This window comes from Meles meles, chromosome 16 (assembly GCF_922984935.1).
Source record: "Meles meles chromosome 16, mMelMel3.1 paternal haplotype, whole genome shotgun sequence".
Classification (NCBI taxonomy): Eukaryota; Metazoa; Chordata; class Mammalia; order Carnivora; family Mustelidae; genus Meles; species Meles meles.
Window position 1 is genome coordinate 70202535 of NC_060081.1, and position 9823 is coordinate 70212357.

The window sequence follows — 9823 nt, forward strand, 5'->3', positions numbered from 1 at the left end:
TGAGAAGGCATGTATCACACACAAGGGATCAGCAAAGGGAAGGCTTTGCTTTAGTCATCTGCCTTTTACTCTTATGTGACCCTGGCTGTGGTCATGAGGAACAGAGAACTCAAAGCAAACGGGTTTGAACAATAAGAGATTGATGCGCTCAAGCCTTAAAAATTCCTGGAGATAAAAAGCTTCAGGAATGATTTGATCAAGCAACGGTTCAGTTTCCCTGAACTTCTCTTGGTGCCTCTCTCTTTCAAGGGTCAGTGCTGATTTTGGGTGTCTTCTCTCAGGGCAACAAGAAAAGGCTCTAGTGTTTTAGAACGGCATCCAGAGCCACCTTCTCCAGAGAGAACCTCAGAAGTGCCGGGGAGCCCAGGCAAAAGTCTCCTTATATCTCAGTGCCCACCTGGGCCAGGTGCTCATCCCTGAACCAATGGAGGTTCATATTTCACATCCCAAGGGGTGGGAAGAGCTGATTGGTGAGGACAGTCATGGCCACGTGCTCTTGGAGCTGGGGCTGGCGGGACCCACTAGGCTACTGGGCTAGGAGTTTCAGAGTCACGTGAGAAAGGGGGTGGCAAACAGTTGCCTATGATCTTCCAATGGGTCCCCATGGCATAGAGAACATCACTGGATTTTCTTCTTTGGCAAAACTGGAACAAGGACTATGATAATGTGGATAATCATAAACATCTCCTCCAAGCTGGCAACATTGTCGTAAGAATCAAAGGAAGGAGGCAGGTGCTTTGGAATCAGCAAATCCTTGAATAACGGTTAGCAGGAGCAGATGCTGTGGTTATTACTGTTATTATTATTAATGCAGCCAAAATTTGTTTGTTTACTGTGAAATTGGTTCTTTCAGGATGACGGAGTGCTTGGTGTCAGATATCTCAATCAGGGATACTGAAAATTCTGTTTCTTTATTGTAAAATCGATATTGCATGAAATTGATTTCTTAATTGAAATTAATTTTCATTACGCAAGCAGTACATAAGGATCTTCCCCCCTGTAAGAAAATCAAAACATGAGAGATGAGCTCAAGTCTCTGTTGACCTCACCTGGCTGCTCCCTGCCCACATATGACCTACCTGGACTGGGGAGGTGGGATGACAAGCCCTTGCTCGGGATTTTCCCATGCTGCTGTCTGTATGGTTGGTTTCTCAGGGAGCATATGCATGTTCTCATACTCTCACAAAGGCTTATTGAGTACCCACCCTATGCTAAGCCCTTGTGGAGGACACATTCCCTGAAGGAGTTAGAAAGTGAACTAACAAAGTACAGAGCAGGGTAAAGAAATGGAAGGTGGATGGTCAGGGTGGACTACTTGGCGGAGGGCTAGTCCAGCAGAGGAGGGGGGCAGGGGCCGAGAATTGGGAACATACTATGCTCCCAGGAGCAGAGGCAAGGACAGCAGGGAAGTGGGAGGAGCTCGGGACTCCCAGGTAGATTCTACAGGCTTTGGAGCATATTTCTACTTCTATGCGTGTGTAGATCAGAGTGTTACTTTGTGGGGTTTGAAAGTGCATATATATATGCGTCAGGATGCTGAAGGAGCTGGTGAGGGTGTGAGCCCGCTGCCCTGGGGCCACAGTATGGGCGGTGTCAGGACAGGGGCGGGGCCAAGCTGGGAGGAGGGGCCGGTTTAAGAGGTGCGGTTGGGGGAGGGGCGGGGCTGATCTGGGAGGGGTGCCAGCCCCGGAGTGGGGACAAACTGGGGGCGGGGCCAGATCCTGGGCGTGGCCACGGTAGGGGCGGGGCCTTGCTGTAGGTTGGTGAAGGTCAAAGCCCACACAAAGTCGGTTACGTTAGAATCCTTTCCAAGTGTCTCACGTTAACTCTGCTGATGCTTCAGTCCCACATTTCTCACTGCTTCTGCTAACAGTTTTCATTGTAGTCTTCACGGTCACGCCAACATGTTTTCTAAAAAAGAACTAGTGAAAAAGTGTCGTTTTGGAGAATTTGCTCAAGAGAATAAACTTGCCCAGGGATTGCTTCTCCACTCTGATCCATCCTCTTGGAGGCTTGATCTGTGAGGGTCTGCGCTGCCCTGTGAATGCCTCCATACCCATTAAATAGTGAATAACAAGAGAGGCCCCAGAAGAAAAGAAAAAGCTTTCTTATTTTAGAACTTCTAAGAGCATTTTGTTCCTGCTTTTGACCACATTTTCATTTTGCACGGGCTCCACAAATTATGTAGTTGGAGCTGCCTGGAGACCTGTAATAAATCTCCTGGATGTCAGCCTCGATCAGTCTGACCATCTCCCCGGTGTTTCTCAGCCGGCTGGAGGAGCTCTGAAAGCTTAGGTCACCTCACAACCTTGCCCTTCTCCATTCATGGCAGCGCTCACAGCCCTGCGGCCAACCCCTGGGCCCTGTCCTCCCTCCTTCCTTCCACGCTCCGCTTCTCCCCAGCAGCGCGTCCTGCCAGCTCCGCCTGACTCCCTCTCACCTCCAGCACCCTGACCGGCTGGCTCAGGCCACCTTCCCCTCCTGCTGGACTCCCGGATCTCCCTGCTCCAGCCCTGGCCCCACACCCCACCTGCCCCTGCCAGCTGATCCTGCTCACATGGGAATCAGATCTTGTCCTGGCGGCTCGCTTCCCTTGGAGTAAAAACCGGGTAATAGGAAGGGCACGTACTGCATGGAGCACTGGGTGTGATGCCAAAACAATGAACACTGTTATGCTGTAAATAAACAAATAAAAAAAAAAAAACAAAAAAACCACCAAAGTCCTCTCAGGGGTCCACAGGACTGAGAAGGTCTGCATCTCCCGCCCCTTCGCCATCACCTAACACCTCTCTGGCCTTACGTTCCCCCACGCTCTCCTTCCCCCACTTGGCTCTGACCACACTGGCCTCCTCGCTGCTCCGCAAACTCATGCTACTCCCCCTCTCATGACATCGGCTTCACTGTTCCCTCTGCCTGCAACATGCTGGGCCCCGACCCGTCCCTCCTTCCAGCTTCACCCCATCAGCGAGACTCCTGGTCACCCTGGAACCCCCTTCCTGGCCGCCCCCTGCAGCCATCCGTCTGCACTGGCTGGGGTGCCTATCATTACTCCACTCTGTCGCTCTCTGTTGTCCCTGCACAATGTCAGCCCCATGAGGACGAGGGTCCCTTGCCATGCTCACGGCTGCATCACCAGTGCCCAGAGTTGGCACCAGCTGCATATTGGCTGCGTGCGTGAGTGCCTGCACGCATGAATGAGAACATGTCATCTCTGCCCGGTGACACAGTTCCCTGGGGGGGGGCGCGGGGGAGGCGGTTGCTGGATGAAAAGATCCCGCTCTTTTTAAATCAGAACACAAATGGACGTTGAGCACATGAAGACCGAGCGGTACTTCTGTGGTATTAAAATTTCACGAGGGCCAATCCAGAAAAAAATGTCTAAAATGGCTCCATAGGGGACGATAATGAAACGAAGGTTGAGAACGGAATCAAAGGAAGCCCAGAGGGACCGCAGCCTTTTCCACAGCAGAGGACCCCTCAGGATGGGTTGCGCCGTGGACGCCAATCACAGGCGTTTTCCACGTGGGGAAATCGTGGGAGGAGTGACTCGGAGCTTCGGGGAAACGTTTTTCCTGCCAAGGGACAGACTTACGAAGGATGATATTTACATTTTCCTGAAGCCCCTAATTTCCTCATTTATCATTTGTCAGCGCCCGAGGCCCTTCCACGGCACGTGGAATGTTTGCACACATCTAATGATCCCCTTTTCCAAACAAACGTCACAGTCTCCACAAGGAAATTCGTTAGCGCTGCTGAGGCTGTTAATTTCATCCATTAATGTCACACTGTGCATCGCACGCGGGGTCTGGGGCAGCTTCTGTCACCCTGCGCCCCGGGGCTGCTGAGACCAGTTTCCTGGGAGCTCTTTGCAGACACGGAACCATGGAAACCACCCCTTGCAGAGCTGCGGGGATGAACAGAGTGACTGGATGCCCCTTCCAGTCTCTGTGTTGGGGTGAATGGGGACTTGGGCTGGGGATGCAGGCCAGGTTTCTAGGACCTCGTCCACGCCGAGGTCAGAAGCCTGCCCCTGCTCCCTGGACTCACCCAGTGAGGAACTTCAAGTAGGGCTTTGGACCAGCCCCAGGGAAAGGCAGAACAGGCTCATGCCTCTGCCCCTGGGAGAGGTTTGGGGCACCCGGAGGTCCCCTGAGAACCTCTTTCCTCCCTCTCTCCATCAGCTCACCCAAGCTGCTGACCAAACCCCAGAACTCTCAGGTTCCAGCTGACCCTTCAGGGAACACTCAAGTCCTGCTGAGTCCCAGGCTTCTTGTGACAAAGGGACAAGGGAACAACACAGCGCCCTCTGGAACATTCCTTTTGAAATAGCTTAGGCGCAGCATGCTGACAAAGCTGCCTGACTTCACAAACAATCTCAGAAAATGGGAAAAAAATGTTTTATAAGTTCTCGATACTCATGAGGTCCGGAACTCATGGAGGGAGATTGAAAACACCTCCAGGCGGGGTGTCCACAAGGCACAGGGGAGGTGGGGGGATGTGACTTTTACAACAGAACCTGTGTCTGTCCACAGAGAAGCCTGAGGTTTACTCTTCACCGAGTACCGCTGAGATGTGTTATTTGGCACAAACCAGAACGGGGCACCCCAGCCACCACGGGGCTCCTGACCTCCCGGCCTCACTGAGGTCTTGCTCAGGTGCGGGCTGGGCGAGGGGCCGACCACCTTGGAGACCGTTCCCAGTGTGCAGAGGACAGAGACAGCTGGCACGGGGCGGGGGGGATGCCTGTGCCTTAAAAACGAGTTTAAGAATGCTGAATTCAGGCAGCCCTCTGCTTTCCCAGTGCGTGGTTAGGCCTGCCTCTGTCCCTGTCCCCGCCGCTGTTCTGACAGCAGTCACCTTCCCTGAGCCCTTCCAGACCCCACTTCAGGCACTCGGCTGAGTGTTTTAAGCAAATTGGCCTTTCAGCAGACTAATGCCCGCGACTGGGCTTCTTTGGATGGTGGTTCGGCCGCTCAGCAGACCGGCTTTGGCCAATGACGCGGGGTGGCCGAGGGGAGGCGGGTGTGTGACTGGGCAGAGGGTGATGTGCTCTACCCTTGTCCGCAGAGTCTCCATAATCGCCCTCATGCCCATTTCTGGCAGGACGTGGGGATTCGTTCTGTGTTCTTCTTCAAGTTCCGACAGCTTGCCCTTCCTCCCTGAGTAGAACCTCTCCTCCCCGGGCACCCATGTCAGGGTCCAGGTGGCTCCACGCTCGGACCCTCTCGTGCCGGTGGGTTTTCCTGCCTGGTCCCCTTCAGTTCTGACAAGTACACGAACTTGGTGCAATCACTGTCCCCACTTTTTCAGGAGAGGCGACACAAGTTAAGGAACTTGCCGAGGTCACAGGGATGGCTGGCTTTAACACACTTCGGCATACATAGATTTGAGGAGGTATGTTAAGGGAATTTCAAACCTCGAGCCAACGTGAAGGTCACATCGCTACCTCTCGGGAAGGTCCCCTCCGCTCCCCAGAAAGTGTCAGACATAGTCAGTAAAGACATGTGTGTCCCCTCAAGAGTGGGGAAAGAGATCATTGTTCAATACAAAGGACCATCTCATCTTCTCCACTGTCCTGAGAAGTCGATGTGACCGTCCCGTGGGCTCTGTTCCATCCCTTCCTCTCAGGACTGTGCTTCTGCAAAGCCCAGGCTTCCTGCTTGCCAGCCGGTGTCACGCAGAATTCGGGATTGCTGGGAGCACACCAGCCACGCCAGATGCCGTGGGTGCTGGGGGTTACCTGACCCAAGGCAGGCGGTGCGCGTTTGCGGAAACGGAAGGCCAGTGCACGTCTGGGTCTGAGGCTATGGGACAATGAGGCCTTTTGTGTGCATGCTCCTGGAGGATGGGGGAGGAGAAGAGGGGAAATTAGGGGCTTGAACTGCAGGGTCAGCAATCCAGGCCTTACTGAACAAATTCAGAAAGTGACCTTTGGAGGTCAGGCCAAGGCACAGCAACGAGGGTGCTGAAATACAGAGCTACATAATGTGGCAGATAATCAGGGCTGTGAGTCCGGGAGCTGGGGGCCAGCCAGGCACCTGGGGGCCTCAGTGGTGAGGCCCCCAGTGCAGGCGGGAGGGTGACCGGGGCTGCAGAGGCCCCTGAGTTTCCCAGATCCTTGTTCGGTTTGCTCGCACTTTCCTGAGAGCAAGTCTGTGCTTCTGACCCTGACCCTGGTTGCTTTGTCTCTCCCACGTGCCTCACGTCACCTGTCTCAAGTGGATGTGGATGCAAGGGACTGACTGTCCCTGGAACCATGGAATGGAAGACAGGCCCTGTCGGGCAGAGTTTCCCCAGCTTTGGTCACGTGAGCATCACCTTCGGCATCATCACCAAACCCTGTTAACACCCGTGCCATTATCTTATTTAATATTTCCTTTATGCCAAACCAGCTCCCAGTTTTCTTAAATAAATTTATGTTTTACCTTCTGCACTTTGGGGGGCTCTGACTAGCCTCGCATGGCCCTGCTTCCCCTGGGTCCTCCTGAAGCCCCTGTCCCCACCGCACTCAGGCGTGGTGCCTCGTGTGACTGACCAGCGCTCCTGGAGATTTTTCCATGCTCCTCTCTAGGACGACGCTCTGTTTGATGAGCCCTATGTCTTCTTCCTTCACTAATTTTTGGGTTCCCATGAAATTGTTTCCAATTTACTTCTTTTTTTATTGAAAAACAAAATTTTTTCTCAACTCTTCAGGCTTTTTTATTTTTTCACCATTTCTCCAGTAAGAAGAAATAAAAGTGGGAAGGAGAGGATGACCATAGGAAAAAGCCAGCAAGCAAACAGAACTGATTTATGCACAGTTTGGTTGTGCACAAAGCCAGGGATACCCAGAGGAGGAGCCAGACCTCCTGCTACATATCATTCCTGGCAATATCCAGACGATGGTGTGAAAGGTTGACTGTGGCTGTAAACCAGGGCTTTCGCTTTTGGCTCTCTGGACTTTCTGGGCAAACAGCCTTTGTTGTGGGGTGTCCTGCGCATCCGGGGATGTATAGCAGGATCCCTGGCCTCCGCCCACTAGATGCCAGTTGCCTTCCTCCACCGTTGTGACAACCAGAATGTCCCCAGACATTGCCTGATATGTCCCGGGGGCAAAGTCACCCCTGGCTGGAACCTCTGCTCCCAAGCTCGGGCAGAGCCTGTACCTGCAGTTCCGAGCAGCCTTGCGGCTGATGGATGACGGACCCAGTGGAGCTTGAACTGGCCGAGCGCCCCTGCCGGCAGCCCCGCCAGGTGGAATTGGCTGAGGTTTGTAATTTACCGTCTTGGTGAAGTGAGGGACCAAACCTGGGCTCATGCACAACCGCAGGCTCAGGGTCCTTCCCGGGTCTCGTCTGCATGGACTCAAAGCTCCTGCTGGGGGGATCGCTGCCTCCTCTGACTCCCTACAAACTGGCCTCACCGATGCCCCAGAACTGACTCCGCCTCTCCCCGATGGGCTCATGGGCAAATCGCGGTAAGCATAATCTGGGGATTCTAAAGCTGTTATCAGAATGGGGCCCTGGGGACCTGTCACCTCTTGTGTTACAGCATCGATGTCCGTGATGCCGTCTGTGGGGAACAGGGACCGAAGCTGCACTGGACACGGGGACCACAGACAATCCGGTGGCCAGGCTGTTGCACTAAGAGGAAACCCAAGTCACAACCGCGGGTCTAACGTTTCCTGGGACTCCTTCCAGAGGGGGCAGGAGGGAGGTACAACAACATGGTGACTGTCCCGGGTTTCGGAGCAGGTCTGTCCCCACCGGTGGTGAGGCGACGGGGCAGACAGTAGCCCTGGGCATGCAGGCTCTCCGGGCCAGAGCCTCCATGTCTGCACCCTTGCCACCAGCCGGGCGGGCTGGTTCCCTGCGGCTCCTGGCTGCAGTGTCCACGTCTCTGTCAGCGGGGCTGGGCGTGGTGAGGAGCAGAAGTGGCAGGAGAGTGTCACAGGGCGGCTTATGGAGGATCCAGGATGTTTGTTCCATTCACCCTCCTGAGAGCTGCCTCCCAGTGCCCCCACACCCGCCTTCCCACCTCACTGGTCTGCCCCGGAAACAGTTCCCGGCGGGGGTGGGGGGGGGCCGCTGACCCGGGCGGGAATCCACCTTCGCGACCCTCTGGCGTCGCAGGCCGCTCACCCTGGTGGCTGAGCCCGACTCCTCTGCGCGGCTGCAGCGCACCGAGACCCACAGTGAGCCCAGGCCGAGTCCGGGGGTCGCCTCCGTGGTGATCGTGGGTTTGTCGTTCTCCCTCCGCAGTTCTGTGCTCAGAGCAGGGTTCGATGGTCTTTTTAGTATGTGGGTCACCTTAGTGTCACGGGTCCTTGAGGGAGGCATGGGGGGGTGGCGCGAGGCCGCTGCTGTGTGCTTCGTGTAATTCCATGCCTCTGTCCCCGCGATAATTCTGGGTGCCTCATGTCCCCTGTCCGTCCGAGCCAGCACGGAGCGACTCACAGGGTCTGCGTATGTTGGGGCCTCAGCAGGAGCCGCGCCCACCTGGACCCCCACTGACCCAGACACCTACTGCTTCGGGCCATCATGTCCGGGGGACTGCTCAGGGCGTGGTGTGAGGTGACACGTCCCAGGACCCGGCTGGCAGGCGGGTGAGCCGTGAGCCGTCCAGGGGACCCCAGGCCTGACGTCCTTTCCTTCTGGGCTTCAGGGTTTGAGGCCGGGACACAGCTGTCCTCTCTGCAGTCTAATCGGAGCTCACCAGGCCCGTGGGTCAGCAATGACCTTCTAATCCCTCTCTGCCGGGTTTTGAGGAGGGAATTCGGCTGTCCGGGTTGCAGCATGAGGACGGTTTGTGGCCCCAGGACAAGCTGCTTCCTGCCCAGCAGCCTCACGAGTAGCAGAGTGAGGTTCGTCCACCGCCCCTGGGGCTCCTGAACCTGTTTCTCAGGGTTCTGAACCCTGAGCAGGCAGGCGGGAGATTCACTATGGTCCACACATCCCAGCACAGACTTTTTAAAAGTCACACGTGGGTACACCACGATCTTATGAGCCTCACTTGTGTGATCAGTAGTGATGTTTATCGTTTGTGGTTTTCCCACCATGGGATGGTGAGATCTGGGAATGGGAGTTTTGCAGAAACTGTCCTTACTGCAGGGACGGGGACAGAGACCTGGCGTGGCCAGGAGCCCGTCACCTGCCTGGGACGAGCCAGTCCAGCTCCTGGCTACCTCCTGACTCCCTCCAGGATGGGGTGTTTGTGGGGGACATCACTCAGGGGAGGTCTGCCCCAGGCCAAGCAAGCATGGGAGAATAGCGCCGTGTCTCAGCGGAAGATGAGCTCCTTTTTGTTCTCTGAGAGGCCCCCGCAATCACCCGCAGGCTGAGGGAGAGAAGCCCACAAGGAAAAGAGAAAATGCTTGGAAATCTTGTCTGTGAAACACAGTCTTTGTGGCAGAAATGCATTCCCCACCCTGAGCTAACGGGGCACCCGGGCTGTGTGGGAGCCTGGCAGGCACAGGGTCTGGGGACATTTGTGCCGACCACCGACCCAGAGAGGTGCAGGGACCTTAGTTGCCTGACAGCTGCAGCCACTGCCTGGACATAGGGGACCAGCGAGGCCCAGGGGGAACAGGGACCTCCCGGGACCCCCAGGTATGGGATGGCAGGACCAAGGCCGAGGTCCCAGCTTCTGACTCCCGCCTCAGTGCTCTCTTCCAGCGCCTCCCAGCTCAGACCGTGCTGAGCGCTTGGAGACATCAGCCCATTTAGTCCCGACCATCACAGACAGGACACTGGGATTCTACCCATTCTGCAGATGAGGAAGGGAGCCTGTGACTTGCTGGTGGTCCTGCAGGGGTTAGGTGGCAGGCCTGGGACCCCAGTGCCCT